The following is a 27,642-nucleotide window of genomic DNA, read 5'->3' as shown; positions in this document are numbered from 1 at the left end:
GTTTGATCCCTGGGTCAGAAGGATCCCCAGGAGGAGGGCATGGCAGCTCTCTCCAGTATTCTTGCCTGTAGAATCCCCTGGGTAGAGAAGCCTGGTGGACCACAGTCCATGGGGTCGCACAGAGTCAGACGTGAGTAAAGTGACTTTGCACTAAATGCAGAGGTGCCAGCAGACAGCTGTGTCCTGGTTCAGATGACTCTCCCAGCAGGAACTGTTCTCTTCTCAGGGTCTGTTCTGACCACGAATGAGCTCTTGTCTTCTTTATGTGACAGGTGCCCGCTCCAGAGCCTGGGCCATCCCCAGCCATCCTCTGGACTTGGGGGGAACTTGGCCCTTCAAAGCCTGCAGCCCAGCCTTCCCCCAGTGCAGCCGGAAACATAACTCTTATTTCCTGGCTCCAGGCTCTGTCCCTTTGAAGGCAAAATTGCTGTTTTCCTCTTTGAGAATCATCTGAACCCAAGCTATATTTCAGTTTATTGACTTGGCTTGAACACAAAACCGCAGGTGGGGAAAATATAACCTTCCCAGCTCACGGCCCGTTCCTTTGGGAAAATGGGGAGAGGAAAAACTGGTCTTTTCATGACCACTGTCCTCCTGCCATGAAGGAAGGTATTGCCAGGTCTGAAAGTTGAACCAGACTTTCCTTGGAGCCATTTGTGGCTCACAAAATTGCAAGAGTTTCCTTCAATTGGTTATAATATTCCTTGGAATTTACAGTCTGGGATGTTCCCCAGAACACTGTTCTCTCTCAGGATCCCCACATGTGATCCCCACATTGTCCAGGGGAGTGGGTCCAACGAGAGGTGAAGATGGGCACACTGGTCCTCTCCCCAGCTTCCTGTGGGACTGTGCTGGGGTCAGCACTGAGTGTTCTCAAGGCTCTGGGAGTTCTGAAACTGGCCTCCAACTCAGCCCATCATTCCCAATTATTTTTGCTTTTGTAGCAGCAGGCAATTCTCATTCACTGAGTTAGGAAGAAGCTTGATTGTGGGGAAAGGGGAGCTCATGAATGCTTTGGGAACATCTATTTATTTTTAATCTCTCTGTCATTTATGTATTTATATATGAATTCATTTTATCTCAAACATGTTTCTCCTCTTTCTTTTTCTCTTTCTCTCTCCCTTCCTTCCTTTCATCCATCCATATCTCCATCTTTAAGAGCTGTTTCTGACCACCTGGCATGGATACACACTAGTTCATGGACTATGTGTGCTTAACAATGTCTAGCATTTAAACGACTTCCAATATGTGACCTGCATTATCATACTTTTCAGGTCTCATTTTTCTGGAGCATTCATTCGTTCCCAGAAATGAGTTGGCCATGGAGCACTTTGTTGTTAAGAGGCCATTTTGTCTTTTAGCAGCGCCTCACACATGGGTCTTTGCTGACACAGTCATTTCTCATTTGGTTTACGGGTGCTTTCTTACTTCCTTCTGAATTATGAGCATGATTGCAAGGCCTTGGACTCACTCTTCAGTTTGATGACTATCAATTCCCCCAACACATGCTGAGCGTTAGTCATAATGCCCTGGTTATTTCGCCCAGAACCCAGCCCTTCTTCCTCACTTCCACACTTTTACACAAGCTTTTCCCACTGCCCAGAGGGCCCTCATTCATCTGATTCACCTGGGGAGCTCCTTTTCCACCTTTCGAAACTCATTTGGGTCCCACCTTCAATGTGCATCTTTTCCTGATACCTCCAGGCAGTGTTAGGGCCACTTTTGTGTTCTTATAGCTTGTAACACTACTTTTTTTATCTGCAATCTCCTGGAGGGTAGGAAGTGGGTCTTGGACACCTTTACCTCTTCCAGCAAAAATCAACCTGTACAGACTAAAAGCAAGTCAGTGCTATTGGAGACAGATAACAGATTTTAGTAAAAATGTTACACTAAAGTCCAAAACATGCCATGTGCAGGGTGTCACCCTGGCTCACGATGTTACCTGGCATGTGTAGTGAATGTGAGCATGCTCATCTGTAGTTCCTGGGAAGGCTGCAAGGCCAAGGTCTCTTTCTCTTTAGTCCTCATGGAATTTGCTGCCAGGGGATTGAGGATGTGGCTAGCAGGGATGTAGGTACTTCTAAATTATATCCAATCATTTAAATGAACAGCAAATGCACTAAGAGAAGCAATGTAAAATGTCCAGACTCGGATGGTGAGAAAAGCCAAAGAAAAACCAGAAAAGTAGCCCTTGCTTATCCCACACTCTTTTCTACACAAGTCAGCGCCTCTGCCCTAACTGGCTTTGAATGAGTTAGGGACCTGACGGAGGAAACAGATGGAGGTAACTGGGGAGAATTTAACGAAATGACAATTGACAAAGTGTGAGATGGACAAGGCCCACTAAAGGGATGATGAAGTGCCCTGGGGCAAGTAATATTGGGGAGAATGGTGGGGGAGGGGGCTGCAGCTGAAAGTATAGATTTCCTCTGCTCTGGCGCTAGTACCTTCCACGGGCCAAACCCAGCTGGAAGCCAGAGGGCAAGAGAGCCCATTTTTTGCAGCCAGCTCCCAGGGCACAGAAGAGGTGGTGTGTGTGGGGGCGGGGTCTGCAGGGGCAAACCCAATACCCAACACAGGCTGGCTGCACCTGGGAAGTGCCCAACAGGCCATCTGCATGTTGGAGCTTCCATCAGCCTACACGTAGGTGAACTCCCAAGGACCAGCCATGTCCCTGCATGGGTCTTTATGTAGAAGGCTTTGCTTTGTGCCCAGGTGGGTTCACGTAGGGATCTGAGGAGTAGAGTCTTGCACAATCAGTAGGGGTCAGTAATTTCCCAGGAGGCCACGATGCCTGACCAGGTGGCAGAGTCTCTTTCAGTGCCTGCCCCCAGTAGATAAGGCTGGGGGCTTTGCCCTCAAGAGTTGGAAGGGGAAGAAGTGGTGGGAGCAGACAGTCTGGCCACAAGGATGGAGGTGGCCAGGGATTCCACTTGATGGAACACTTTGGCACACCTGTAGGTGTGTGTGAACTGCAGGAGAATGGGCTGTTCTCCACCTGGACAGAGAGAAATCATGTGGTTTAGTCAAGGCATGGAAACTTTGGGAACTGAGACTGAATTCTGGCTCTACCACTTAACTTTAGGGTAGTTGCTTAAGTTCTCTGAGCCTCAGTTTCCATGACTTTAAAATGGGGGTAATTATTCTGACTTTTTAAGCTTACTGTATATTAAGTATCAGAGTGGATCTGGCCACCTGACCTTATGCTTACTTTTGTCCATGGCCACTCAGAAACATTTTTGCCTTGTGCTTCCCCCAGATGGATGACCTTGGAAGAAGCTAAGGCAGCTCAAAAGTTATGAAAATTCTGAGGCCCTAAAATGGACTTGTTTTTCACTTTCCCACAAGGCATACTTCCTAGGAAAAGTTGAGGAAAATTCGAAGCTCAGTTTACAGTCACAAGAACATGAAAAAGTTCTTCTGCCAGTTTTTTTTTTTTTTTAAAGATGGATGTTGTTTCTGGGAGAAAGAATGTCGTACAGTGGCTCAGGCAGGAGACGGTGAGTCAGATGTGCTGAGAGCCGGGCCAGGCTGGCCCCTCAGGCCCCCCGTGAGTCAGTGCTGCCCATGAGGCCAGGCGGGCGGGGGGCCCAGCTGGCTGTGGAGTCAGGTGAGGCCTCAGCCTCCTGGGACTGGCTCTGGTGCCTCTTGGCATGCCTTCCTCCCTGGGTGTTGTCAGTCAGGGCCCGTGTGGCTAGTTTGCTGATGTGGTTGCAGCCTCTTTCCTTTTTTCTGTCAAGTCTATCTGTCTCTCGATGAACCTCTCAATTTCCTGTCCTCCTCCCTCCACCGTTTATCTCCAGGAATCTGTTGGTGGAGTGTTTGGTCTGGCCAAGGTGGAAGATAATGTTCTATTTGGGGGGCTTTAGTATCCCTGGAGCCAGAGGACTGTCCCGTTTAGCTGCCCCAGAGGGACCCAGGCTACAGGAAATCAGGACACAGGAAGCTAGGCATTGAAGTCACAAGAAACAGAAAACCGTCATGAGTGACAAGAGGTTGTGGGCAGCCTTGACCGGAAGTTTATCCCATGGAGGTGAGTCCAGCCAATGAATCCCAGACAGCAGATGTTGAGGCAAGGAAAACCAGCTGACCGAGAAGATGACAGGTTAGTGCCTCAAAGTAGCCATTTTATTAGGGTCTTATTAAGGTTCTTTTTGGAGAAGGCAATGGCACCCCACTCTAGTACTCTTGCCTGGAAAATCCCATGGACGGAGGAGCCTGGTGGGCTGCAGTCCATGGGATCACGAAGAGTCAGACACGACTGAGCAACTTCACTTTCACTTTTCACTTTCATGCATTGGAGAAGGCAATGGCTCTCCACTCCAGTACTCTTGCCTGGAAAATCCCAGGAACGGGAGAGCCTGGTGGGCTGCCGTCTATGGGGTCGCACAGAGTTGGACACGACTGAAGTGACAGCAGCAGCAGCAGCAGCAGTAAGGTTCTTTTATAGATCAGAAATGGGGGTGGGAGTGAGAAAACAAAGTGAAGAGGCCATTAATCTTGCAAGCATCTCCTAGAATGGCAAGCCTCAGGCAGGGGATGTGTTAATTTCTTCCTTCCTAACAGCTATAGGTAGACAGGTTTCTGAACAAAGGCACTTTCATTTACTAGTCAGGCAGAGAGGCAGGGTCCTTTTAAGCGAGCCATTATGTATGATTATAATAAAAGCAACAAAAAGCAAGTCAAAGAAACAGTGTCCAACATGGAGTCAGAATTGGCTTCTTCTCTGCAACAAGCAAGACTGAAAAGCCCACTTAGGAGATCTGATTCTAGACCAGACTCCAGTCCTTACTTTAAGAAAGGTTGACCTCTCTGATCCCATTTTCTCTCATCTGCGAAATAAAGGAGACAGTTCCTGTCTCAGAGGGGTTTGTGAGAATTAAGGCAATGGCACCCCACTCCAGTACTCTTGCCTGGAAAATCCCATGGATGGAGGAGCCTGGTAGGCTGCAGTCCATGGGGTCACTAAGAGTCGGACGCGACTGAGTGACTTCCCTTTCACTTTTCACTTTCATGCATTGGAGAAGGAAATGGCAACCCACTCCAGTATTCTTGCCTGGAGAATCCCAGGGACAGAGGAGCCTGGTGGGCTGCCGTCTATGGGGTCGCACAGAGTCAGACACGACTGAAGCGACTTAGCAGCAGCAGCAGCAGCAGCTAATGTAAAAGTACATTGTGATCCATATATTTCAAAAATAAATATATGCTGTTACTACATATTGTTAGGAGCTTCCCTGGTGGCTCAGTGACAGAGAATCTGCCTGCCAAAGCAGGAGACATGGGTTCAGTCCCTGGGTTGGGAAGATCCCCTGGAGAAAGGAACATCAACCCACTCCAATACTCTTGCCTGGAGAATCCCACAGACAGAGGAGCCTGACAGGCTACAGTCCATGGGGTTGCAGAGTTGGATCGGATTTAGCGACTAGAACAACAGCAACATATTATTAGACAAGGAAGGAAAGGATCAGAAAGGTTAAAAGACTTGCCTGAGGTCACACAGCTAGTATAACCAGGACCCAAACACCAGTTTCCTCTTTCCACTGTGTTTAATTAGTTGGTCGTGTCCAGCTCAGCTAGTGGGGTCCTTTGCAGATCAGCCGGCCCTCGGACTCTCTGGCTGGGGTGTTCCTGAGGGCTCATCACAGGCAGAGGGCGCTGTGGCTTCCAGAGTAGAGGCCCCCCACCGGGGTGGATTTCAGCCATGAACACTGCTTGCACCTTATTCTCCTGCCCTGACTTCTCTGTGGCACTTTGCCTGTCTGTTCCCTTGCCCCCAGCCCCTCTGTTCTGTTCCATCACAGAACATACCACACTGTGCTGGGCCCTTGGTTCTTGTCTGCTCCCCTCCCCAGCCTGGGAGCTCTAAGGGGGCTGGGCTAGGTCTTCCTTGGCTTGTCCTCCCCGCTGCTGTGGGGGTGCACCTGACTCAGGGCTTGGGCTGCAGGAGGTGCTGGGGTGGGTGGCTGGCTGAGTCGTGTGGAGGGCCTGCCCAGGTGAGGAAGGTGGCTTTTAGGGGGGATGTCTGGGGTAGAGGTGGCAGCCATGTTTGGTGCAGAAATCATCCATTGTTGTGTGTAGTTTATGCATTTTCTGGAAGGGTGTAGATGTGGGAGTGACTTCTTTCATGTCAATGGGGTTATCTGGGTGGGTCAGGAGAGGCTGAGTTTACAGTCCCTGTTTGCTGTGAAAATACATCCTCCCTGGAGATGAGCTGATGACCAGCCCCTGGGTCATGTATGATCGCAATCCCCAGTGCACGGAGCAGAAGCTGGCTCATCCTTGTCCTTAGGACCTTCAGAGGGAGAGAGGTGGCTGAGCTGGAGGGTCACCAGCCCCAACCCCACTCCTGTCTCGCAGAGGTCACCTCTAGTTTGTACTGGAAGTTGAGGCTCCAGGGGACTGAAGGCAGAGATCCATGAAGCCATGAGTCAGAGGGAGATGGGACCAGTGTAAGGAAATTCACAGAAAGTTAGCACAGAGCCAGGGCGACGATCCAGGTTCCTGGTTGTCCAGCTCAGATATTGTCTATCGTCTTTTCATTTCTCCAGCCCTTGGATCCTTGAGATTCCCTTCCTAGTAAGTCTGGGTTGAATGGATCGATGTCCAGGTGACTGGATGCATGAAGGGGCCTGCAGGTGACACAGGCTGGCAGTCAAGCAGGCTCAGGTGTGGAGAGACAGAGCCATCCCACGGGCCACAGATGGAGATCCCTGTTTTCTATCTTCACACTGTTTTAGTTCAATTCTAGGAACTAGCCGGGGGGTGGGAGCATGGAGCCAGGGAAGTAAGGTGGTTGGACTTGTGTTTGAGAAGCGTCGCTTGCAGAGAGCAGGTGGCTGGAGCAGGACTGAGGAAGGGACTCTTGCGGGAATGTGGAGGAGAGGGCTGCAGCTGGGGTGCTTGCTCAAGCCCTATCTGGGTGCTGTTGGCTGGCTCCCCGGGTGGCGGGAGGCTCAGCCAGACTCGCCAGTACTGGCCATCAGGGAGAGACTTCCTTGGCCTGGTTTCCAGTAGCAAGGCACAGCCAAGGCCAACATGCTGTTACCAGCTGGGATCTTGGCGTTGTTGTCCTCGGACCTCGAGGGGCTGTCAGTGTTTCCCACAGCCTCCTTTCCTGCCTGGACAGAGCTTGGCCTGCAGTGACCTCTCCATTCTACCACGACATGGTCCCCAGAGGGGATGGCGGTGGTCCTGGAACAGGGTTTGGACATGGGGTGCAAGCGGTCAATGATAGTCCCACTTTTACCTTTGATGGACTCTGGAAAGACCTCCAGTCCTACTTCCTTACCTGTTAAACTCATGTTGACCTGGATTTGGTGACAGACACACATTCAGGCTGGCACCAAGATGGTAAAAAGGGCTGTCTCTGCCCTCAAAGAGCTTTTGGTCTCATGAGACAGATTTAAAGAGGACCTTGGTTTCTATGATATGAGGCAGAATTGCCTGTGGGGTAGGAAGGTGGCATTATGGGTTCTCAAAGGAGACGATCACCCCTTGTCTTGCTAACCAAGGGAAGACTTCACACAGCTGATGGCTTCAGAAGATGGCTTGATCGTGGCAGACAGGGGACCTGTGATTCAGGCAGAGGGTCCTGCATGAACAGAAGTCAGATTGGATGGTATATGTGTGTGTGTGTGTAGCAGGGAGTAGGGGTGAGGGGAGTGAATGAGATGGCAGGGATGCCCTTTCAGCTCCTTGGTTCCAAGCTATCATTTCTAAAATAGCTGGAGTTTATTGAGAGCTTCCGGGGATAGGAGAACGTATTCCACATTATCCCCGTAGATTCTCACGATCGCTCTATGAGGCATTCATAGCATTGCCTCGGTTTTGCAGACAAGGAAACTGAGGTTCAATTAGCTTGACTTGCCCAACATTCCCTGACTGCTAATCTGCAAAACTTGGATTCTAACCCAGGTTGCTTTGATCCAAGACTATCTTCTTAACCACTCTGCTGAAAGTCCTCTGTAGCTTTAAAATGCTTTCTTCTTTTCTTCTTTCTTTATCCAAGGGCCTTTGAAACCTCTTCCTTGCCAGGTTTCTAAGATGCCTGCCTTTGCTTTGCTCCACACACTGTTCTTGGACTGCCTCTGTGACCACCCCCGCTCCCAGGTTTCTGCTCACCCCTGCAGCAAAACACATGGACATGACAAAGAAAGAAATCAAAGGGACACATGTCTCTGCATTGTGTTTTGGGTGGAGGTTCAGCTCCTGCAGGAAGGCTGGGCCCTGGGCTTCTCTGCTAGCTCCCTAGCCTTCAGCTAAGTTGGAAATCCATTCAGCACTCTAAAGATCATTGTACATGGATGGGTTCAAGGTGCCACTTCCATCAGTGGTGTTCCAGTCATTTCTATGGTTCCCATCCTGACCCAAGCACACACTGTGTGCTTGGTTGATAAGTGCTGGATGGATGAATGATGGTGTACCTGACCGTCCACAATTGCTGCCTTCGGCACCATTACTCTTCTGGAGATAGAGAAGTATTTCTGTTTGCTTTCTGCACAGTGGGTTCTAAGTATTTGATAGGGCTCAGATTTCCTAGAACAGCTGGGGGCCCCCTAAGGCAATACTCTTTTCAATCATGAAGTTTAATTAATCATCGAATCCATCTAACAGATATTTATCAGCATGTACCATGTGCCCTTCCTTTTCTTTAGAGATAGCAGATAGACAGATGGGCAAAATCACATCCCTGCCCTCATGGAGCTTACATTCCAGGAAAGTAAAGACCCATTAAGGAGCTCCCTGCCTAGGAATCGAACTAGCTTCTCTTAAGTCTCCTGCATTGGCTGGCCCGTTTTTTACCACTAGCACTACCTGGGAAGCCCCTTGAGGAGCTCCATGGACCCAAACACGTCTGCTGGCTGAAGTGGCCTTCTATAATGGATGCTTTAGAAAATATTTAAAGCTCTGTTATGCTCATAACCTTTCAGCTATCAGGTTACTGCTCCATTTTTAGGGAGAACATTTCTCCAGCTATGAAATCAGCAAAACTCTGCAGGGAGACATATTCAGAAATACCCCACTAACATCTGTGATTCAGACCACTTGTTTCATGTAAAGCAGGGATTCCTGCCGAAGATTCCAAGAGGGTTAGATTTGGCATCAGTTGAAGTACAAGCTGGGGTTGAAACCTCAATACCGCAAGGCCAGAGCGGAGAAAAGCCATTAGCATATTCATGACTCCCCTGTCTTCTGTTTCTAGGCCTATTGTCAAAGTGAATGGTTTTTCACTTTCATGAAATCTACCTTGTAGAGGGTTCCTGCTGCAAAGTATGTCTGAAATCCAAACAAATCCTCAGGATTCTTCCATACTGATGTCTTCAGAAAAGGTACTGATGTCTTCTTAAAATAGGGAAAAGACTGCCAGACACAGAAATCCCAGTTCACGCATCTGCTCATTGGTCTTCCCCACCTTTTCACAGCTGCCGGTACTAGGTCCTTCATCATGAAGTCCAGAGGCATGACTGTGAAATTAGGACTCTGCTTTTCAAGCGTGGCATGGGTAAACTTCCTCCTGATGTAAAGCCATTGCATTTTTAATTTAATTATGCCCCCTCCCTGCCCCAGGCAGCTGGTGTCCAAGTTTCCCTCTGGTTTGGTTGGCTTTGCGCTCTGGAGGTGTGAACTGCTTTGGGTCACGGTAGCAGTGAAGGGTCCAAACAGCTCAATGCATTCCACGCCTTGATTTGAGCAGTGAAATATTTCATGAAGCTTAATATTTAACATGGGGGATACTTTAAAAAGAAAAAAGAATAAAATAATCCCCTCCCTTCCTCTTGTTTTACTGGTTTGATTTTGCCTGTGAATTGCGTGTGCCCACCCAGGCGCGGGGTAGCTAGCTTGCTCAGAGTAGGGTCTCTACTCCCACCCCCTTGGCTGTTGGCTGAAAGTGTATCTGGCCTTACTGTTCTTTCGTTGAGTAGGGCTCCAACATTTTGCAGCTGATATGTTTGAAGTAAAATGTTTACAGGCCCAGAGGAGCCTTAGTAACATTGCAAATGCTTTTTATTAAGACTAAAAATGGAGTTGAATTATAACTGTGTGAATAAAAGAGTGTGAGAGTCTTTTATCATTATGGTCCAAAGAACTCAAATCTGTCTGTTTTGCTGTCTATGTGACCAGAAGCAGGAGTTTAGATACTAAGGAAACTGGTGCTGTTAATACAATTTGATGTTTATTGAGCATAGGAGCCATACAAAAGATTCAGAAGACATTCTTTGGGAGTTTTGAGAAGATGATAATTACTCATCAGGAGATTCAGAAGACTTCCTGGAAGAGCCTTCCAATGAGTCTGGAGGATGAGTGAAAGCTCAGCCATCAGCCAAGAGAGGTGGTTGTGATGGAGGAAGAAAACTTCTGGCAGAATGACAAGGGAAGAAGGCCTGGTGTGACTGTAGCACAGAGTAAATGATGGAGAGCAAGCAGGACATCAGTTGAAAGAGTGGGTTGAGCTGAGACTGTAGAAAGATTTATGAATGAACGTATATGACATTTGCCATGATCATGGAGAGCCTTTAGAATTTTGTATGAGTCTTTGCTTGGAAGGGACAATCTGTTAGTCATCTCTAGATGCTGTTGCCCTGCGGCTTAGCTGTCTGTTGGAATCAGTAGAATAAAGTGCACATCAGACCTGTCAGACTCAGCATTAAGGGTCCCTGCTGGGACTGACGTTGAGCCCACTTTGTCTAAGTCCTCCTGCATGGAAGACAATATCTGAATGGCGTTCTTCAGTGAGTGACTTTGGGCAAGCTCCCCAGAGGATGAGATAATTAAACCAAGCCAGTCCCATGGATGGGACGGATTCAGTCATTCAGTAATGACATTAACATCTTTGTAGTTTCCTATGATGAGCAGGTAGAGCATGTAACACAGAGGTGGCTGTAAACTCTCCCAGCCTGGGGAGTGTGGACACTGAGTCTCAGCCTTGCCACATTCGGGAGCATAAGTCTGCCACATCTCTGCCTGGAATTGTTCCCTGACTCCGTATACTTTTCTCTGGGTCTTCTCTAGTCTCTTGTTCCTCCATGGTGGTTGAGTAAATATAGGAAGTGTCAGAAAGGCTTGTAGGACAGATAGACAGATGTGCTGGCTGTCTAGAGACTCACAGGAGAGCCTTTCAGCTTCAGCTGTCCTAAGGACTCCCAGAGACCATGCAGTGGCCAGGGGGCATGCTGCCTCCTCTGCCAGTGATGGAAAAGCTGACTGTGCTCCTGGCTCCAGCACCGCTGGGGGGCTGCTTGGTGTGAGACTAAGTCAGTGGGCCGCCACCCTGTCGCTCCCAGGGCATAAAAACTCTGCAGCCTCGTCATTTGCATTCCCACATCAATAGCAGTTATATCACTGAGCCATAATCCCAATGTGTACAGTTTATCTTATGGATTCCAGGCCCAGATCTGACTGTGCGCTACTCAGGGAAGGGGAAGCTAGGGATGGTCGGGGTATGATATTCAAAGTGGTGCTGGTTCCAACCTGGGTTTGGTGTGGTTAAACTGTGAGATGTATGGTGATTAAATCAGAAACAGTTCATAGCATGTGTACTATTTGTATGTGGAAAAAGCCTGTGTGGGATTTTTATGCTCTAACCTAAAAGGAGTACATTAAAGCTGTATATTGTTACCCTGCTTATTTAACTTATATGCAGAGTACATCATGAGAAATGCTGGGCTGGATGAAGCACAAGCTGGAATCAAGATTGCCAGAAGAAATATCAATAACCTCAGATATGCAGATGACACCACCTTTATGGCAGAAAGTGAAGAAGAACTAAAGAGCCTCTTGATGAAAGTGAAAGAGGAGAGTGAAAAAGTTGGCTTAAAGCTCAACATTCAGAAAAATAAGATCATGGCATCCGGTCCATCACTTCATGGGAAATAGATGGGGAAACAGTGGAAACAATGTCAGACTTTACTTTTTTGGGCTCCAAAATCACTGCAGATGGTGACTGCAGCCATGAAATTAAAAGACACTTACTCCTTGGAAGGAAAGTTATGACCAACCTAGACAGCATATTAAAAAGCAGAGACATTACTTTGCCAACAAAGATCCATCTAGTAAAGGCTATGGTTTTTACAGTAGTCATGTATGGATGTGAGAGCTGAACTATAAAGAAAGCTCAGCATCAAAGAATTGATGCTTTTGAACTGTGGTGTTGGAGAAGACTTCTGAGAATCCCTTGGACTGCAAGGAGATCCAACCAGTCCATCCTAAAAGAGATCAGTCCTGGGTGTTCATTGGAGGGACTGATGTTGAAGCTGAAGCTCCAATATTTTGGCCACATGATTCGACGAGCTGACTCATTGGAAAAGACCCTGATGCTGGGAAAGATTGAAGGCAGGAAAAGAAGTGGACAACAGAGGATGAGATGGTTGGATGGCATCACCAACTCAATGGACATGAGTTTGAGCCAACTCCGGGAGTTGGTGATGGACAGGGAGGCCTGGCGTGCTGCAATTCATGGGGTTGCAAAGAGTCAGACACGACTGAGCAACTGAACTGAACTGAACTTACTTGTAACAGAGAGGTGGCTGTTAGCTTTGTGATATCATCTACTGTGATATAGTGGAAAGGTTACTAGAGCGGGGGTCCAAACTCTCAGCTTCCCACCTCTCTGTCACTTACTTACTCCGAGACCTTGGATGTGTCTTGTCCCAATGGGTTTCTGTTTTCACACTGTAGAATGAGGTAGTTGGATGGGAAGAGCTTTGAGGTCCCCCCACCTTTGGGAAGTGACAACAGAGAACTTTCTTAGATAAACTCAGGAAAGGCAGGAGGACATCTTAGAAAATGGATATAAAATGTCTTGTTGGAAAATTCTCCTGTACAAACCTCAAGATTAAGTGTTGGACCAACCAGGTTTTGGGTGGGCTGAAGGTCAGTGAATCAGAACCAGAAACTTAAATGTGTCCTGGGAATTCTTGCTGGTCAGGATCTAGGGCCCACATGAGTCGCATTAGTCTGGCCCAAAGATGAGAAGAGATCAGAGAGGCTGAAGGACAGGAGCACATGCTCTGTGACCTGCCTGCTGGCAAACAGCTGAAGGAGGGCTGACCTTATGGGGTATGGACTAGTCGTAGTGGGCCATGACGAGGCTCTGGTGGCCCGGGTGTGTGGCGAGGGACTGGGCAGCCTGGGGAGCGGTGTCTCCACCGGCTCTGGTGTGTTCTTGGCAGCTGTGAGGGTTGCTCCCTGTCTGAATGTCAGAGGGCCTTCTGCAGTCATGGTGATGGACTGTCCCCATTTGCTTGGGAATAAGGGATTTTTTGGGCTTCCCAAGTAGTGCTAGTGGTAAAGAACCTGTCTGCTAATGCAGGAGACGTTAAGAGTTCGATCTCTGGGTCTGGAAGATCCCCTGGAGGAGGGCATGGCAACCCTCTCCAATATTCTTGCCTGAAGAATCCCATGGACAGGGCAGCCTTGTGGGCTACAGTCCATGGGGTTGCAAAGAGTCTAACATGACTGAAGTGACTTAGCACACATGCATGGGTTTTCTTGTGATGTGAGATTTTCAGTGTCGAAACCAGAGAGTCCCCGGCCAATTGGGGTGGTTGGTCACCCTACCTGCCACTGATTTGGCTTACAAGGAGCTGTGATTAATGGGCCTGCGGTAGCATTCATTTCATCCATGATCTCCCTCAGAGCTTGTTAATCAGTGGGAAAGAAGCTGGAAACCATTCTGGCATGTGTTTCTGGGTTCTTGACTCAAAGGCAATCCCTGTGGTAAATGCCTGTAAGTAAATAGACTCTCAGTTCTCTGCTCCAGCTGGTAGTGGCCTCGAAGCGTGGTTGATGGTGGAGCTAAGCAGCCCCCACCTCTCCAGAAGTGTTTCATTGTCTCCCATGGAGTGGGAGCTGGGCTCTGGTTGGCATAGGGGGACAGTATCTGTGCTGCTGTCAAATACAGTGATTTCCTGGGTCTTGGCCTGTTAATGACCAAACATCCCGAATCAACTGCCTATCAAAGGCCATGCCAGGATTGGGACAGAATTGGGGAGCTGCCCTGAGTAAGATCTGGAGGAAACTGGGCTCAGAACACTGACATGTGGGAGGTATCTTCTGCAGTCAGGGAATGCATGAGGCTAGAGTGAGCTGGGGTGGGGTCTGCTCTCTCCCGCTCCTCTTACCCCCCATTTGATATTTTCTCTCCTTCTTGATTTTTGTTCAAGGTGCATCTACTGGGGACCCACTGTGAGCCAAGTGTAATAGGAAGAGAATGATTGATTTAAGGAAATAGGGCTTGTTTTCCTCAGTTAAACAGGAAGCCCACAGGTAGAGTCCAGGGCCACTGCTGGGGTGTTGATACCCTCAGCGTTCCAGGAGCTTTCCCCACCTGCATAGAATGTGGCTTTCATCCTCAGGGTTCTTTCATAGTTAGAGAGTGGCAGCTGCAACCTGGCCTCCTGTCATATCACAGGCAGGAAGAAGCCTAAGGAAGCTTGTATGAGATACAAGTAGCTCTTCTCAGGAAGGGAAACTTTGTCCACAGAGGGCAAATTGCCTCCACTGGTATCTCCCAATCAGAACTACACGCTGTGGCCCCTGAGCTGTACGGGGTGCTGGGAAGGCAGGCTTTGAGCTGGTCGCCTCCCTCTGCTGACCACTGCTGAATTTCTTAGTTAAGGAAGAGTGGATAATGGATATCCAGCACGTAGTGGGGCCTGCCACACCAGGCTGGCTAGGCTATGCTGAAGGTGTGAGGGGAGGGAAGTTAAATGGTCACAGAGGCTGCGTTTCAGGGGCCTTGATTCTGGGATTATGTGTGTGTGTGCAGTCATACGCACGTGCCTGTGTGTACATGTACAACTCTTGCCTTCTCAGAGCTCACATTTGATTGCAGGCTGTCTCACTCTGGGAAACTGCATTTGCCCAGGTGCAACCCACTCTCCTTTCCGACTGCTGGACCCCACGTTGACCCCAAGTCTCACTCTGCACGGGGCTGTCGTAATGCGCCTCTCGCCTCTTGCTCTGGGACTGGTGTGCTGCCCCTCCTATCCTTCCTGCTAACAATCTAGCGCCACGGGTCAGACTTGAACTCCACCCCAGGTATGGAAGTGCTGCCCCACCTGTTGGCTGTGTCTGCTCACTGCCTCACTCATGCACTCACACACACTCATTCATTCATTCATTTTTTTTTTTTAACTTCTTCCCCCTCCTGCCTTTTTGACCACATCTTGCAGCATGTGGAACTTCCCCAGCCGGGGATCAAACCTGTGCCCCCTGCAGTGGAAGCGTGGAGTCTTGAGCACTGGACAACCAAGGAAGTCTGTTTTGTTTTTTCTCATTCATTTATTCTTGAGAGCTGGGCTCTGAGCAGGTTTGGGGAAAGAGGGGAATCAAGGGTCAGGCTGACACGATCCTTTGCCCTCCAGGGCCTCCCAGTCCAGGCTGACTTTGCCTGGACCTAAGTTAGAGTGTCTGCAAGATCTGGTCTCAGGTGTACAGCTCTGGTCTGCTCAGGGAGAGGATGACAGCACAGCGGAGGAGGGTTCAGGCATTCTTAGCCACTGGGAGCAAACCAGCCACTCAGAGTAAAGAGCAGGTCATAATAGGAGTCCAGGGCAGGTCAGATGGGCCTCAGAGGGCTGGAATAACCTTTTCTTATTCCAGCCAGGGACAAGGGAAGAAGACATCAGTCTAATGTTGAAGACAGCTTATTTTGCTTGTTGAAACAGGTGATCATGATCCAGCCCACAGGAGGCACTCGTCGTAGCTCAGGAAGTGCAAACTCATCCCAACCAAGCGAGGAAATGCCTTTTTCCTCCCTCCCAAACTCTGACCGATGTGTCAGGGCCCACTCAAATAAGCCCTTCTCTATGCAGCTTCTTTTCCCACCACAGGGAGAATGAATCTCTTCCTTTTCTGTGTTTTCACTGCATTTCTGAAAATGATACCTTTATTATAACTCTTTGTCTCCTGTAACACCTGGGTTTGCTTGCTGATAAGCCCTCCAACTAGCAGGACTGCCTGAGGTCAAGGCTGTGTCTTTCTCACCCCTGGATCCCTAGGGCTTAGCTCGGGTTGGGCCTAGCAGAGGTGCTCAGTGAAAGATGTGGCCTGTAGCAGAATCTCTTGTGACAGTCAGAGCCTGTCAACTCTCCCTTCACCTGCAGCTCCGGGGCTGCACTGGAGCTGGCAGCTATCCTGACCGCTTCCCTACTGACAGCCCAGAGCCTAGACAGGCCTTCACCCCAATGCAAAGCTCTGAGTTGCTTATAGCCCTGCCCCCAACCAGGCCATTAGTAGATGCCCTTGAGGGCGGAGGACCAGGAGCCCAGCTCCCGAGGCCTGGAGGCCCCATTGCTGTGCAGGGATGTGTTTACCCAGCCTCCATAACCCACATGTGCAGTTCCCCGCTGCCCTCTGTGTGAACCTGGCACAGTATTTTAGTGTGTCCTGTAGAATAATATTGAGAGAACGAACAAATCAGTGGCAGAACCTTCTGAGATTTGCCTAATTGCAACTCAAATTGTTCCCATATTGGAAATTACATGGCTAAGATGCCTTTTGGGGAACTGAATATTAGGAGCCCAGGAAGGTCGGCCAACAATGAGTTCCTGATTTTTTTTTTTTTCCCCTCCATGAACTCTTACCGAGACATTTTCCTGCAATGAAACATGTATAGGTTGACTCAAAACAGATTTCACAATCGCTTTATCCAATTTTGGAAGACTTAATTCGGCAATTCACCTAACCCTCTTTAATCAGCCTCACGTCCAGGGGCGGTTGTGGTCTCAGATACGCTGACGTAGATGTCACTCAGTGCAGTCCCCTGAGTGCAGAGGCTGTGGTCAGGCCCTGCTGTGGCTCTGGGGTCTGGGGCAGTGGTTAGGACTCCTGCAGGCCCTGGATCTCTGTGAGGGTTCCAGCAAAGCCGGAACCCTGTGATTCAGATTCCTGGGTGTGCAAGCGCCTTGTGTCCCTTGCAGGGTCATGTCCAGGGACAGTGGAAGTAAAAGCGATTGCGCGCTAAGATTGTTCCAATTTTGACACTGTGGGGAAGAGTGTGGAGGTCTCGGAATTTTTGACTCTGACATTAAATACAAATGTGTTGGCTGCATGCCTAGCTCTGAGTCCTTAGGGAAGTAATTTCCTTTCTTTCCCTCTCTCTTCGGCACTGGGGGAACTGTGTCTCTGGAATGAGATGGGGAAGTAGGTCCAGTTGGTGGCATCTACACTGTCACTTCCCAGGGACTGAGGAAGATGCAGGGTCTCTCCTAGACACCCAACTGTCGGACTCTTCGGTTTGCAAGGCCTTGGTTGTTGAGTCACCCTCATCCTGAGAGGGGCTCTGGGTTAAGATGACCTGAGTTTTCCTGGGGGTGCAGCTGAGAGCTGGAGCCTCAAGTGACTTGGTCAGGGTCGTTCAGGGAGTCACTGGCAGAGCCAGGTTGGAGCCAGTCTCCCACCCTCAATCCTGGAGTGTGATTTGTTTCGTGTTTTATTAGTGAATCTGCCTCTCCTTTGTTGTTGCTGTTCAGTAGCTCAGTCGTGTCCGACTCTTTGCAACTCCGTGGACTGCAGTACACCAGGATTCCCTGTCCTTCCCTGTCACCCGGAGCTTGCTCAAGCTCCTTGTATTGGTGATGCCGTCCAACCATCTCGTCCTCTGCCACCCTCTTCTCCTCTTGCCCTCAATCTTTCCCAGCATCAGGGTCTTTTCCAATGAGTCGACTCTGTGCTAGTCTAGTTCTAGCTGCTGTCATCCCTCCCTTGAACTTCTCTGCAGTTCATGGATCCCCTTGATGCCATTCCAGAACCTTATCCGATCCACTGTCTCCAGGCAACCAGATTGCTCTTTATCAAAATGGATCGGATTGTGGGACCTCACTGGGCCTGTCTCCTTGTTGGCTTCACTTTGCACCAGGACAGGATCTGCAATCCTTTCGGGGCCTCGGAGGCACTGTGCATCCCATTTGCCTCCTCCTCAACCTCACCCTTGCCTACTTGCCCTCTGCTCGTCTCTCGTCCGGCCGGGGCTTGGTGCCCTGTCATCTGGTCCAAGGCTTTTGCAGGACTCCTCTGTCTCCCACACCAGCCCTACCTACCTTCCATGTCAGGTTAGGTACGTTTCTTCAGGGTGCTTTCATGACCCTCCAGTCTACAGCGGCCTCTCCCCACCCTGCCCTCTTCCACAGAGGCCTGTTCTTTTTTCTGGAAGTCCTCATCGTGCTAATTCCTATGGGTTCCTGGCTTGAAGCTTGTCTGCTCCACTAGCGTGTAAGCTCCCCGAGGGCAGGGACTGTGTCTGTCTTGCTCACCAGCCTGTTCTCAGCGCCCAGCACAGTGTCTGATGCACAGCGGTGTTTGTTGACTATTGAAGGATGGACTAGAGTGTCCCTGTTCTGCTCCTTATCTATCTACGATCATGCTTTGCTCCCGTCCTCTCCCAGCATTTTGTGGGTGGGGGAAGGAGGAGCCAAAGGATGAGAGCAGGGGCTCCAGAGACAGTGCTCATAAGTGCCTGGCCCCTACTCTGCAGGTAGAGGCTGGGGCTCTGGCCCCTACTGGCCCCTGAAGACCCCTCTGGTGCTCTGGGATGAAGCTGGCAACCAGAGACTCTCACCCCAAACCCCCCTCATCCATTGAATCCCCTGAGTGACTCAGAGGTTCACTCACAGGGCCTTATGGAGAAGTGGCTCTGCCTGGACTCAGGTTTCCAACAGCAATTCTTGTATTGGGATCAGGAAAATAGTCAACAGGAGGCTGATCTGGGACTTCAAAAGGAGCAGCCACACCCAGGCTTTTTCTTTCACTCAGGCTTTTTTGGAGAGGTTCTAGGAGCTCTCCAACCCATGCATTCAAATAAAGGCACACTAAAAGCAATAATCTGAATGTGTGGCTCCCTTTTCTCATGAGCTATAGTGTCACGTCGCCCTTGCCAGGTTCCCACTGAATCGTTCTGGATCCCCCGGCATGGCTGGTGTGAGCCCACGAGCTTATCCAGCTGCCACTTTGTGCCTGTACTTCTTCTAGGAGCTGTGGCCCCTCTCCCTGTGTGTCCCTCTCACCACGAGGCCTTGGCATGCTGCCTAAATGTGGCTTCTGACCACTGTCATCTGTGGGTCACCACAGCCTCATCGGGTCACCACTGCTGCCCTGCCCTCTCCTGTCAGGAACTGTGGTCAGGAACCAGTCACTCAGGGCATTGAGGTGCAGGGTCCTCGTGGTGTGGAAACTGAGTCCCGGTCTGTGCCCTTTTCTACTAGCAGTTTATCCTAAAGAGTTTAAAGTCTATAGACAAGAACCCATAGGATTAGACAGGGGAGAGACACAGTCATTCAGAATCCCTCTTTGCTCAGGTGGAAGCCTTACATTGAGGTCTGTATCACTGAGCCTTGCTTTAGGACAAATTCTCTCCCTGAAAACCGTTCATTATCTTGTGCTGTCACGTTTCTGGAACTTTGCCCCAGGCGTTGCTGGGTCTTCAGTAGGCTTTACCACTGTGGTCTGGGAGGAGCTGAACCCCGGGGTCCTGGGGCATTGAAAGCAATATCCATGGTACAGCCTGAGACAATGGCCCTGCTTGCCCACTGTCTGGGGAAGACACCAAGTGGGTGAGGCAAACATTGGTTCCTCTGTAGATCTCTCTGCACTTGGCTTGTGCTGCCAGAACCCATGCGAGGAATGGGACTCCACGATCCCTGTTTCTAGCCTTTGCAAATAGATGTTTTACATTTTTGTGGGTCCAGCCACCTTCTGGCTTACCTTGTAGATTTCTCACCTGGGCACACAACATGGAGGAAAATCAAATATCCCAAAGTTCAGATTGCAATGCCCCCTGGGAACTTCCCGGATTCCAAGGAGACGTCATGGATTTTTGTCTTAAGTAGATTACAGCCTGAGAGCCCTCCAAGTTGTCTCTGGAACTTGAGCTATAAACATCTCTGAACAAGACGCATACAGCTTGGCATCTGTAGGGGAGCCCAGGACTAGAGTCATGATTGGCAGAAAGCTTTGGGGCTGGTGGGAATTGGGGGATCTGGCTCCTATAGTCAAATGGGGAGGACTTGTTTCTGTTGTCAGTTCAATGGGGCAGGTGGCTTGGCCGTGACAAGGTGCACAGTCACGCCTGAAGGTGAATCACCTGCTGCGGCTGGCGACTTGTCCCCAGGTCCCTTCCACAGGCTGGAGGCACCTTCGCTAGGCTCACTTTCATTTGCAAAATTGATGCACATGGAATGTTTCTTTCAGAGTTAAAGGCTGTTATCTTGCTAGGAAAGAGCCAAGAGTTTTCTCTGGGTTTCTAGCCCAAGAGGGAGAGTTCTTCAAGGCATCGCTCACATGCTGTTGAAATCATACTGGGCTGTAGCTAGTAATTCAGTTCAACATGCGTGGAGCTTCCTCCTCTGTGCCAGACGCCAAAGAAAATGATGGGGAAACAGAGATGGTTCAGACACGGTTCCTGCCCACAAGGTCATCTTGATCAGGACACAGAGTGATGATGCAGAAAAATCATTCTGGCAGCATGGTAGACAGTGTCGGTCCACTTTTGTTGGAGCATAAATTGTTTGAGATTCCGATGAAAGTAGTGGAGTCGTTTGTACAAATACACCCCTCCCCACCACGTCTTATCTTGCTAGTTCATGGATCCCTTAAGTCAGAACTTCAGTTTAAAAAGTTTATCCATGAGGATAGACTGAGGAGGTGGCTGGAGAGATGACTGCCTGTGGGCTCTTGTCTCTTTGAAGGCAAGGGAGAAGCTGGTCCAGGAAGGTAGTGTTGTTGGGATGGAAGAGACAGAGACAGAATCACGGGACCTGAGGATGAAGCTGAGAGGAAGAAAAGACTCTGAGCTTTCTCATCTGGATGGTGGGCTAGAACTCGGTGCCATCAATGTGGAAGGCAAACAGATTCCCTTTCATCGCTGAGTGACCAGGAAAGGTGACATGGCCACAGCCAGTCCAGTGGGAAGGGGCAAGGAGAGAACAGGGGACCTTCGGAGCCATGGCAGGGGGATAAGTGAAGGACACCTTTGTCTTTAGCCTAGCTGTGTGGGCCTGGGTGGAGGTGGCCGTGGTCCTACTGGATGGCCGGTGATGGTCATGCTCAGACTTGGGGTATGGTTTCATCTCTGATGTGTGGGCTGGCCTGGGGATATAGCCAAGGACCTCACCCAGGCTACAGTCAGGAAACAGGCTTGCCTAGAACATCACACTCTGGCTGCATTTTCACCCAGACGTGTGAGTTTCTGTTCGTGGGACTCTAGGTTGCTGGGATACTCGAGAGCCAGCTGGAGACCTTCTCTTGCTCACTGTACCTAGGACGATCTGATGATTGGTATCATCTGGGGTGGGATCAGGCATGTACATATTTATGAAAAGTTCATGAGTTTATTCTGGTACATGTGGAGAAGGCAATGGCACCCCACTCCAGGACTCTTGCCTGGAAAATCCCATGGATGGAGGAGCCTGGTAGGCTGCAGTCCATGGGGTCGCTAAGAGTCAGACATGACCGAGCGACTTCACTTTCACTTTTCACTTTCATGCATTGAAGAAGGAAATGGCAACCCACTCCAGTGTTCTTGCCTGGAGAATCCCAGGGGTGGGGGAGCCTGGTGGGCAGCCATCTATGGGGTTGCACAGAGTCGGACACGACTGAAGTGACTTAGCAGCAGCTCTGGTTAAGAACAACCCATTTAGATCATCCTCCCCTTTCATAACTGAAGAAGTGGGATTTTGGAGGGAAAGGGTCTTGGCTCAGGTTCTCAGTCGGGGGCAGGCCTGGACCCAGCATTCCCAAATCCTGAGACAGTTCGGTCCCCACTCTCCTAAACACTCTTCCTAGCAGTCAGACCATGGTCTCAGGCTCCACCAATGAGGCTGAAACATCAGACATTTTTGTGGATGAAGTCTTTCAATGTGCTTTCTGTTCTCTGGAGGACTTAGTGGGTGCGTGTCCTCCATCCCGGGTGACTGTGATGGAAACAGTACATAGATGGCTGCCAAGAGGCCCTCCCAGGAAGTAGGGAGGGAATTGTTTCTTTTGTTGTTGTTGTTGTTTTTCCCCAGAGGACACTGGGGCCCCATCATGGCTCTTGACGTGCTCAGGGCCCTCAGATCATTGCCTGAAGACATCCTCGGACCTGGTCTGTTCTGCTTTGGACTGAGGCAGCCTGGGTTCCCAGAGGGGCCAATCTCCAGAGGGACCATTTCTGTCTTGCTCATGGTTTGGCTTGGCCATGAAACTGGGGTTGCCAATGCCCAGGTGGGCTCCTCTGGGGCTGGGAGGTGAGGGCTGTGGGAACAGGAGGGTGGGCTTTCCCCTGAGGATGTTTGGTTCCAAATTGGGAAAGGAGTACATCAAAGCTGTATATTGTCACTCTGCTTATTTAACTTATATGCAGAGTACATCGTGAGAAATGCTGGGTTGGATGAAGCACAAGCTGGAATCAAGATTGCCGGGAGAAATATCAATAACCTCAGATATGCAGATGACACCACCCTTATGGCAGAAAGAGCCACTTGATGAAAGTGAAAGAGGAGAGTGAAAAAGTTGGCCTAAAGCTCAACATTCAAAAAACTAAGATCATGGTATCCAGTCCCATCACTTCATGGCAAATAGATGGGGAAACAGTAGAAACAGTGACAGACTTCATTTTTTTGTTCTCCAAAATTACTGCAGATGGTGACTGTAGCCACGAAATTAAAAGAAGCTTGCTCTTTGGAAGAAAAGTTATGACCAACCCAGACAGCGTATTATAAAGCAGAGACATTACTTTGCCAACAAAGATCCGTCTAGTCAAAGCTACGGTTTTTCCAATAGTCATGTATGGATGTGAGAGTTGGACTATAAAGAAAGCTGAGCACCAAAGAGTTGATGCTTTTGAACTGTGGTGTTGGAGAAGACTCTTGAGAGTCCCTTGGACAGCAAGGAGATCCACCAGTCCATCCTAAAGGAAATAAATTCTGAATATTCATTGGAAGGACTGATGCTGATGCTGAAACTCCAATACTTTGGCCACCTGATGCGAAGAGTTGACTCATTTGAAAATACCCTGATGCTGGGAAAGACTGAAGGTGGGAGGAGAAGGGGACAACAGAGGATGAGATGGTTGGATGGCATCACTGATTCAATGGACATGAGTTTGAGTAAACTCTGGCAGTTGGTGACGGACAGGGAAGCTTTGTGTGCTGCAGTCCCTGGGGTCTCAAAGAGTTGGACACGACTGAGCGACTGAACTGAACTGATGCTGTTTGATCAGGCTTCTGAAGTAGGAGGGTTGCCTGTGACAAGTACAGATGGTGCTCACCTCTTTTTCAGCTTTCCTATTCTACAAGTGAAGATTCCCTTCTCCAGGGGATCTTCCCACCCCAGGGACTGAAACTGGATCTCCGGTGTTGTAGGCAGATTCTTTATTGTTTGAGCCACAAGGAAGCCCATGAAGGAAGGGAGACTTTTGTAATGGTGTAAATGGCATGATCATATAGAAAACCTTGATGAGGCATCTTTTGAAAGCAGTTTTGGAGAAATGGAATTCTGGATGGCAGGAGAGGATGTTTCAGGCCATGTGATCAGAAGCTTTCCTTGCAGGGGCCTGAGTAGAGCACGTTTGCACTGGAGGGGAGCCATGCCTTCAGAATCCCTTGCTTAGTGTGGATGGGGACAGCAGTGGTCAGTATCTGGCTTCAGACTTGTGGACCAGTCGAGATGCGGTGTGCAGGCTGGGTAGATGGGGCCGTAAGGTTTTGTGCTTCCAAAACTGAACTCGGAGCAATGACAGATGGACTGAGGATTCAGTCCAATAATTATATCAGTCATGATAGAGGGAAGTGAACAGGCTGGGCTAGTGCAGCTGACACGTGGACCATCACGAGACAGAGTAGAGAGGGACCAGGGCCTATGTGAGGGGATTACAGGACACCAAAGATGGCAGAGAAGCAGAAGAATGAAAGCAGAACACGAGGCTGGGGAGACACAGAAGGGGCACCTCCACCCTCCCTGGCCTTGGCTTTCACCGGTGCCCTAGCAAGGGGGAATTGGTGATTAATGCTAGAACTGCCTGGGATAACAGCATGCTCTGGTAGATTTAACAGTTATAGTTTGGACTAGAGGTCCCAGGCACACAGTCATTTATAATTTTTTGGAGACATGAGTTTGAATGGGATGCACTGCAAGGGTGGAGTGAACCGTGAGCCATTGGAACCATGCAGTCAGACAGTGTTGAGCTGGCCACTCACACCCACATGTCCAGGAAGTGTGGGGTCTACTCGTATAATGCTGACTCTGGAGGAAGACTGTAAAAAAGAGTATATAAAAAAAGAGACAGACAGCGATAGTGACAAAGGTAAAAATCACTCACATTGCATTCTAACGGAATGGCCCCTCTCAAATTGTATGGAGCAAAACCTGCCCAGCTGAACATATCATGTCTGACTTAGCCAGAAAAATGAATTTTTGAAAAACTCTGAAGAGTGCACTATTGAGCTTAATGCTGGCTCAGCTCTGTGATGTGGAAGAGTCCATTACACAATTGACCTGGGCCAATGGAAAAGGAATTTGGGAAGCTCTTGCAAATAGTTCTCCAACTAGTGTGCAAAGCTGTCTCTCATGGAGTGAGAGATTAAAACTCCAGTGAAGGTTGAAAAGGCTTGGAGAGAGAGCATCGAGAGCATGAGCTCTTCTCACAAATGAAATACAGGAGAGAGCCAGGGTCTTGTTCAAACAAGGTTTCTGAGACTGTATTGAGAGCTCCCCTGGTGGCTCAACTAGTAAACAATCTGCCTGCAATGTGGGAGACCTGGGTTCGATTCCATGGACTGTATAGTCCAAGGGGTTGCAAAGAGTCAGATACAACGGAGTGACTTTCACTTTCACTCACTTCACTGTGTATGATGGGGTTTCCCAGTGGTGCTAGTGGTAAAGAACCTGTCCCTGCAGAAGATACAAGAGGCATGGGTTCAATCCCTGGGTTGGGAAGATCCCCTACATAAGAAATGGCAACCTACTCCAATATTCTTGCTAAAAAAATTCCATGGACAGAGGAGCCTGGCGGACTACAGTCCAGTTCAATTTAGTTTAGTCACTCAGTCGTGTCTGACTCTTTGTGACGCCAGACCTCCCTGTCCATCACCAACTCCCGGAGTTCACTCAGACTCACGTCCATCGAGTGAGTCCATCCGTGATGCCATCCAGCCATCTCATCCTCTGTTGTCCCCTTCTTCTCCTGCCCACAATCCCTCCCAGCATCAGAGTCTTTTCCAATGAGTCAACTCTTCGCATGAGGTGGCCAAAATACTGAAGTTTCAGCTTTAGCATCATTCCTTCCAAAGAACACCCAGGGCTGATCTCCTTTAGAATGGACTGGTTGGATTTCCTTGCAGGCCAAGGTACTCTCAAGAGTCTTCTCCAACACCACAGTTCAAAAGCATCAATTCTTCGGTGCTCAGACTTCACAGTCCAACTCTTACATCCATACATGACCACAGGAAAAACCATAGCCTTGACTAGACAGACCTTTGTTGGCAAAGTAATGTCTCTGCTTTTCAATATGCTATCTAGGTTGGTCATAACTTTTCTTCCAAGGATTAAGTGTCTTTTAATTTCATGGCTGCAGTCACCATCTGCAGTGATTTCGGAGCCCAAAAAATAAAGTCTGACACTGTTTCCACTGTTTCCCCATCCATTTCCCATGAAGTGATGGGACCAGATGCCATGCTCTTCATTTTCTGAATGTTGAGCTTTAAGTCAACTTTTTCACTCTCCTCTTTCACTTTCATCAAGAGGCTTTTTAGTTACTCTTCACTTTCTGCCATAAGGGTGGTGTCATCTGTATATCTGAGGTTATTGATATTTCTCCCGGCAATCTTGATTCCATCTTGTGCTTCTTCCAGTCCAGCGTTTCTCATGATGTACTCTGCATATAAGTTAAATAAGCAGGGTGACAATATACAGCCTTGACGTACTCCTTTTCCTATTTGGAACCAGTCTGTTGTTCCATGTCCAGTTCTAACTGCTGCTTCCTGACCTGCATATAGGTTTCTCAAGAGGCAGGTCAGGTGGTCCAGTATTCATTCCCATCTCTTTCAGAATTTTCCACAGTTTATTGTGATCTACACAGTCAAAAGCTTTGGCATAGTCAATAAAGCAGAACTAGATGTTTTTCTGGAACTCTCTTGCTTTTTCGATGATCCAGCGGATGTTGGCAATTTGATCTCTGGTTCCTCTGCCTTTTCTAAAACCAGCTTGAACATCAGGAAGTTCACGGTTCACGTATTGCTGAAGCCTGGCTTGGAGAATTTTGAGCATTACTTTACTAGCATGTGAAATGAGTGCAATTGTGTGGTAGTTTGAGCATTCTTTGGCATTGCCTTTCTTTGGGATTGGAATGGAAACTGACCTTTTCCAGTCCCAGTCCATGGGGCTTCAAAAAGTCAGACATGACTGAGAGACTGCGTTCACAGAGCACTGTGTATGCTATGTACAGCTGTGATAGGAACAAATTCACTTGGCCTCAAATTGTATATAGAAAACCCCCATTTTGTATACATTTATGTTAACCCTGACCTTAGAAATTAACCTTACGATGCTACTTTGCTGTTGCCTTCAGACCTCACCATGACAAACCTATTGAAACACATCAAAGTTCTAGTTAGAAGTTTAGTATAGTAATAGAATGGCAGGAACCCTTTAGAGAAGCAGGTGCTTACTATACAACTTGAAATTACCTGTAGAAATGTGATGGTAAACTGCATTGAGCAACACTGACATTTAAGCAATATTGAGTCTTCCAACCTAGGAATACAGGTATCTTAACTTTTATTTAGGTTTCCTTTAGTTTCCATCAACGATGTTTCATAGTTTTCTGTGTTCAAATCTTTCACTGCCTCTGTTAAATTGATTCCTAGGTACTTTATTTTTTTTGATGATGTTGTAAATAAAACTGTTTCTTGCTTTTCATACTGTTCATCCCGGTTACTGAAGCACTACCACCTTGCTTTGCATGCTGATCTTGTTTTTGGCAACTTGGGGGAATTTATTAACCCTAATAGATTGTGTGTGTGTGTGTGTGTGTGTGTGTGTGAAATCTTTGAGAGTTTCTATATATAAGATCATGCAATTTGTGATTAAAGGTAGCTTTCAGTTCAGTTCAGTCGCTCAGTCATGTCCGACTCTTTGTGACCCCATGAATCACAGCATGCCAGGCCTCTCTGTCCGTCACCAATTCCTGGAGTTCACTCAGACTCACGTCCATCGAGTCCGTGATGCCATCCAGCCATCTCATCCTCGGTTGTCCCCTTCTCCTCCTGCCCCCAATCCCTCCATGCATCAGAGTCTTTTCCAATGAGTCAACCCTTCGCATGAGATGGCTAAAATACTGGAGTTTCAGCTTTAGCATCATTCCTTCCAAAGAAATCCCAGGGCTGATCTCCTTCAGAATGGACTGGTTGGATCTCCTTGCAGTCCAAGGGACTCTCAAGAGTCTTCTCCAACACATGTTCAAAAGCATCAGTTCTTCGGTGCTCAGCCTTCTTCACAGTCCAACTCTCATATCCATACATGACTACTGGAAAAACCAAAGCCTTGACTAGACGGACCTTAGTCGGCAAAGTAATGTCTCTGCTTTTGAATATACTATCTAGGTTGGTCATAACTTTTCTTCCAAGGAGCAAGTGTCTTTTAATTTCATGGCTGCAGTCACCTCTGCAG

Source organism: Capricornis sumatraensis, chromosome 1, assembly GCF_032405125.1.
Source record: "Capricornis sumatraensis isolate serow.1 chromosome 1, serow.2, whole genome shotgun sequence".
Taxonomy (NCBI): Eukaryota; Metazoa; Chordata; class Mammalia; order Artiodactyla; family Bovidae; genus Capricornis; species Capricornis sumatraensis.
This window is presented reverse-complemented; position numbering follows the sequence as displayed.